The sequence below is a fragment of the Camelus dromedarius genome, chromosome 19 (assembly GCF_036321535.1).
Source record: "Camelus dromedarius isolate mCamDro1 chromosome 19, mCamDro1.pat, whole genome shotgun sequence".
NCBI lineage: Eukaryota > Metazoa > Chordata > Mammalia > Artiodactyla > Camelidae > Camelus > Camelus dromedarius.
Genome location: NC_087454.1, coordinates 8812048 through 8818047, shown reverse-complemented (window position 1 = coordinate 8818047; position 6000 = coordinate 8812048).

Genomic DNA, 6000 nt, shown 5'->3' with positions numbered 1-6000 from the left:
ATTGTGCATCCCCATTCAGTGAGACTCTTCTAAATTATGGAGCTCATGTTACATACAGGGTCCAGAAAAACAGGGATATAAATAAAGCCATCTCCCCAGTTTTATATGCCTGTCACTGACCATCCATCTCGGGTAGGTGAAATACGATGGATGTGATTTCTGGGGCCCTCATATTTTGGAGAGATTGTTACTGGATGTGCTAAATTATAATCCAGTAGGTAGTTATTGAACCTTTTGATACTGTGCTTGCCTTCAATCAAAAGATGACCTAATCGAGAGATGAGATGAGATCGAGAGATGAAATAACTAGTGACCACTCTTCAGAAAACATTCCTGTCTTTCTCTCTTTGCCCTGAGAGCATGTCCCTACACAGGGCAGCTGGTTTCAATCACTCAACAAGCCTGTGAAAGACACAATGAAGTGTATCTTTACGGAACTTACTATCTAGTTCAGGAGGAAAGATGTGTGTCCATCAAAGAGCTAGAGATCGATATAAGATCATACAGAACTGAGTGCTCGAACACGGGGACAGAGACAGGAGCATGGATGGGAATTTAAAAGGGGGAATGAGAGGGCTGGGCTCAGGTTAGTGAGGGTCTTCTGTGGAAGACAGAACCTTGTGAGCTGGCCCTTCAATGAAGTGAGGAAGCGAATGAATGGAAGGGACAGAAAAGTGGGCTTTTCAGACCAGAAATAGATGAGCTCAGGCAAAGCACAGAGGTCGAATGAAAAGACTGTGCTTGCTTGTTTCCCTTTGTCCTTCCTTTGTATTTTTTTCTGCTACTTCACACATTAGAGTTCCTCCACCTCCGGCTAATAGGCTGCATATTTATAGACGCGCCACTTGTACTGTACCCCATCTGTCCAGGGAATGTGTTGTACCCACTCTCCCATCTTCGGGGGGAGGGTAGGAGAACTGTGTTCCATGAGAAAAAAATGGAATCGTTAAAGAGAAGTGTGCTCTTTTCCCATCTTGCTCTTCCCTTTCTTCCCAAATGATTCTGTCATCCTAAAGTATTAGATGGGACAGAGCGAGGTGGACGTCTATGGTGCGGGAGAGAGGCTTAGCTGTGGTGTGTCTGCACCCAAGCAAGGTAAAGAAGCCCTCCGTGCAAGGCGGGGCCTGACCGGGGCGTCAGAGCCCACAGGGTGGGGGTATCCACGTACAGGGTGGTTCCACGTGTGTGTCAGAGTCTGAGCGTGATGACCGAGGCATCCTCTTGTGAGGGTATCAAAGCCCTAGCAGAGGGGAAAGCGTCCGTAAGAGGGGAGGGGTGGCGATGAACGTGGTGGTGTTGGGTTGGAACTGGACTTATTAGCATGAACCATGATTTTCCAGATAGAAAGATGAATGATAGACAGAAACAGAGAGAGATTAGACAGATGACAGAAACATTGCCTAGATGTGCAGGTGCACACATTACTGCAGCAGACAGACTCTAAGAGGCCTCCGACTCTTCACTTGGGAGGCCTGGGTCTCCCCTTGCCTCTGCCACTTGGTAAGCTGATTACTGTAAGAAGACCCTAAGAGGGCCCCCAATGGTCCACACCTCCTGGTACTCAGGTCCATGTGTAATTCCCTCCCCTTAAGTGTGACATGACTTATGACTTGCTTCCAACTAATAGACTACAAAGCTAATAGGATGTCATTTCTGCAATTACGTAACATAAGATTATAATGTCCATCTTGCTTGGAGACTCTCTCCCTTGCTGGCTGTGATGAAGAAAGCTGCTTTGCTTGGTGACTTGCCCCGTGAAAAGGCCCACATGGCAGAAAGAACCCAACCTCTAGCCCACAGCTGGCAAGAAACTGAGGCTCTGGGTCCAGTGGATCCACAAAGAACTGTACTCTGCCATCACATGGGCTTAGAAGTGGGTCCCTCCCCGGTGGAGCCTGGAGACACCACCATCACCCCAGCTGACACTTTCTGAGACCGTGATGCAGAGGAGCCAGCTAAGCCACAGAAGGACTCCTGACCTCAGAAACATATGATAATAACTGTGTGTTGTCGTCAGCTGCTCAGTTTGTGGGAATTTGTTATGCAGCTCTAGAGAGCTAGCACATGTAGTATCTGGACCTTACGTCTTCCTGAGAAGCCCTAAGGGAACAGCGCTCCAACAGCAAGGAGCACAGCAAGTGCCCAGATTTGGGCTTCAGTGCCATTTTCAACTAAAAGGAACCAGGGCTCCTTAGAGAGATGGCTGATTCCAGGACTGCAGCAGAGCAAGAACAGAGTGAATCTGGAACATTTTGTTGTGCCAGAAAGTAAGACAGTGTTCAAAGAATGACGGAGACATGTCAAAAGGAGATAGAAGCCAGCTTGGAAGGGCTCCTGCGAGCCAAATCAGGGATAATTTGAACCTCAAGGTGAATGATCACAGCCGTGGATTATGCACCTCTAGAATGAAATAAGAAGCCATGAGTCCACGGAGATCTAAGTATACAGTCAAATGAATAAATTGAAAGTTTGATAAGAAATGAGACGTTTAGATCATTTCAAACACAATTCCCCACAAAATATTTATTAATTACAAAGAGGAAGAGCGTAACTTTATAGCAGAGAAGCCTAACAGATACCACCTTTATGAAATGATCAAAGTGAACACCATCATTAACCGGAGAGATGGACATCATGGGACCTGATCAGATGCACTGAGAAGAACACACTTACATGCTATTCCTGCCCAAGATGCATAACTTGAATCTACTCAGGAGGAAATATCAGACAAATCCAAATTGGGGGATGCTGCAAAAATAACTGGCCTGCGATCTTCAAAAGGGTCAGGGTCGTGAAAGTCGAGGAGAGACTAGGAACTCTTCCATGGCTGAGGGAACATGACCGGTCAATGCACTGTATGATTCTGAACGGGGTTCTTTGGCTCTAAATAATATTACTGGGGCACTTCGCAAAGTTTGCCTGATATGTGAAAATTAGATGGTAGCAAGGCACCTGTCTGCCTTCCTTTCCTGATCATGATGGTCATATTTAGGTTAAGCAGAAGAATATCTCTGTAGAAATTCCACACTAAAGTATTAGAAAGTGATGGGGCTATGATGTCATCAACTTATTTTCAAATAGCTCAGTAAAAAAAAAATTTTTTTGTAGTGTATTTACAGTTTTTCTGTAACTTTGTGGTTGTTTCAAAATTTAAAAAAATACGTTAATAAAAGAAGAAGTTCCAGCCCAGTGATTCTCAGAGCATGGTCCCCAGGCTAGAAGCAGCAGCACGACCTGGGAACTTGTTGGACATGCAGAGTCTTGGGCCTCCTCTGGCTCCATCTTTTAGGTGATTCTGAAGCACTCTTCAAGTTTGAGGACCACCGTGCTAGTCCATTGATTCAAAACAACATTCAAAAAGCCGTTTTTTAGCTGAGTGTAACTTGAACTCTAGAACACAAGGAAGATTGGGCTTTTTGAATTCCTCTCTTTCCATCCATGATCCTTTACAGTGCTGACAAAGTTGATACTAAGTAAAAATGGAATAATATATTTTACAGCTGTTTTGAAAGAAGAAGAAAAGAACTGCTCTTTATTGCGTGTGTGTTGCATGTCAGGTTTCATGTGAGTTTTTTTTCCCATAGGGAAGAAAAATCCACAGATTTTTCAGGAGAGCCTCCAGAAAATTAGAAAATTAAGTTGACCAGAATCCCTCATGCTAATTTACTGAATATTCTAGGTTTTTAGACATGTATTCAACATTCATTCAATAAATATCTACTGACCACCTACCATGTACCGCACAGTGAGCAAAGCACTGAAACTTTCACTGTAGCAGATTTGCGTACACAGTACTTGGTGGCTAGGACCCAAATCTTCGTAACACATATAATCTCTTTTTCAATAACAACTTTATTGAGATGTATTGCACATACCACATAATTCATCTACTCAAAGTGAACAATTCAGTGGTTTGTAGTATATCCAAAACTTGTGCAACCGTCACCATAATCAATTTTAGACCATTTCATCACCTCAAAAAGAAACCCTGTATTATTAGCAGTCACTCCCCATTCCCACCTCCCCTCAGCTTCTGGCAACCACTAATCTACTCTGTCTCTATGGACACTTTGGACATTTCATATAAATGGAATCACCAAATATATATGTGGTCTTTTGGGACTGGCTTCCTTCACTTAGCATAGTGTTTTCAAGGTTCACCCATGTTGTGGGATGCCTCAGAGCATTGGTACTTTTTGCTGCTGAATGCTGTTCCATTGTATGGATATGCTACATTTTATTTACCCATTCATCCACTGGGTGGACATTTGGATTGTTTGCACCTTTTGACTGTTATGAATAATGCTGCAGTGAATATTTGTGTACAAGTTTTTACATGGACGTATGTTTTCATTCGTCTTGGGAATGTACCTAGGAGAAGAATTGCTGGGTCATATAACTCTATGTTTAACTTTTTGAGGAACCACTGTACTCTTTCACAGTGACTGCTCAGCTCTGCATCACCACCAGCAGTGTAGGAGGGTTCCCATTTCTCCACATCCTCACCAACACGCTATCTGCAGGTGAAATCTTTGCATCACAATCAAACTGTGAAAACCTTCATTCTTAGATGAAAAGCTGTGGGGTGGGTAATAAAGACCTGGAATCAAGTATTGAGAAACTAGCTTGTTCATAACATCAGGAAATTTTTAAGGAGTGCCTACTAGATGTAACAGGCACTGTAATACGGAATAGGCTCTTTGAAGGTGATTCTTGTGGTTGTGTTACGTAAATGGGTCACCTATGACTCAGATTTCCCTGGCAAGCCAGGAAGTATCTTGAGATCTCTACATCTGGTTCTACCAGCAGAGAGGTGTGGCTGAGAAAACTGGTGCTTCCAATCATCCACGGTGGGCAGTGGACAGAGGCAAATAATAATAGGGTTTTTTTTTTTAATTTTCTATTTTTACACAATTTTTGAAGGTTACCTTCCATTTAAAGTTATTACAAAGTATTGGCTGTATCCCCCGTGTTGCACAATACATCCCTGAGCCCGCCTTATACCCAATAGCTTCTGCCTCCTGCTCTCCCACCCCTAAATTGTCCCTCCCCACCCCACTGGTAAACATTAGTTTGTTTTCTAGATCTGTAAGTCTGTTGCTTTTATGTTATATTCACTAGTTTGTTATATTTTTTAGATTCCATATGTAAGTGACATCACATAGTATTTATCTTTCTCTGACTTATTTCGCTTAGCAGAACGCCCTCCAATTCCATCTATGTTGCTGCAAATGGCAAAATTTTGTTCTTTTTTAATGGCTGAGTAGTATTCCATTGGATATATTTCCCACAGCTTCTTTATCCATTCATCTGTTGATGGATGTTTAGGTTGTTTTCATGTCTTGGCTATTGTAAATAATGCTGCTATAAATATTGGGGTGCATGTATCTTTTTGTTTTTGTTTTTTTGGATATATACCCAGGAGTGGAATTTCTGGGTCATATGGTAGTTATATTTTTAGTTTTTTGAGAAACCTCCATACTGTTATCCATGGTGGCTACACCAATTTACATTCCCACCAACAGTGTCCTAGGGTTCCCTTTTCTCCACATCCTTGCCAACATTTGTGATTTGTAGACTTTTTGATGATAGCCATTCTGACAATAGCCATTCTGACAGCTGTGAAGTCCTATCTCACTGTGGTTTTGAAATAGTAACAGTTTTTGGCTCCTCGGGGAGCTAGACAGATGTAAGACAGCAGAGCACATTCAGGACATCTGTACTTGGCCTGGATTTCTGGTTTTGAGTTCAGATCAGCCTTTAGGCCACTAACTGGTGACCCATTAGCCAGATCTGACCCACAGAAGTGTTTTGTTTGGCCCGTGTCATGTTTCAAGCCTTCTGATTTGAATTCCCTAACAGCCCCTGGTCTGTTACAGCTCCCAGTGATCTCCGCTGTTTTACACCTCATCTAGTTCACTCTTACGTTTTCGATCTGGCTCTGGGCGAATTGGATGTGTACATCCTGCTTAGGATGATGTCTTAGTCAGATGGTTAAAG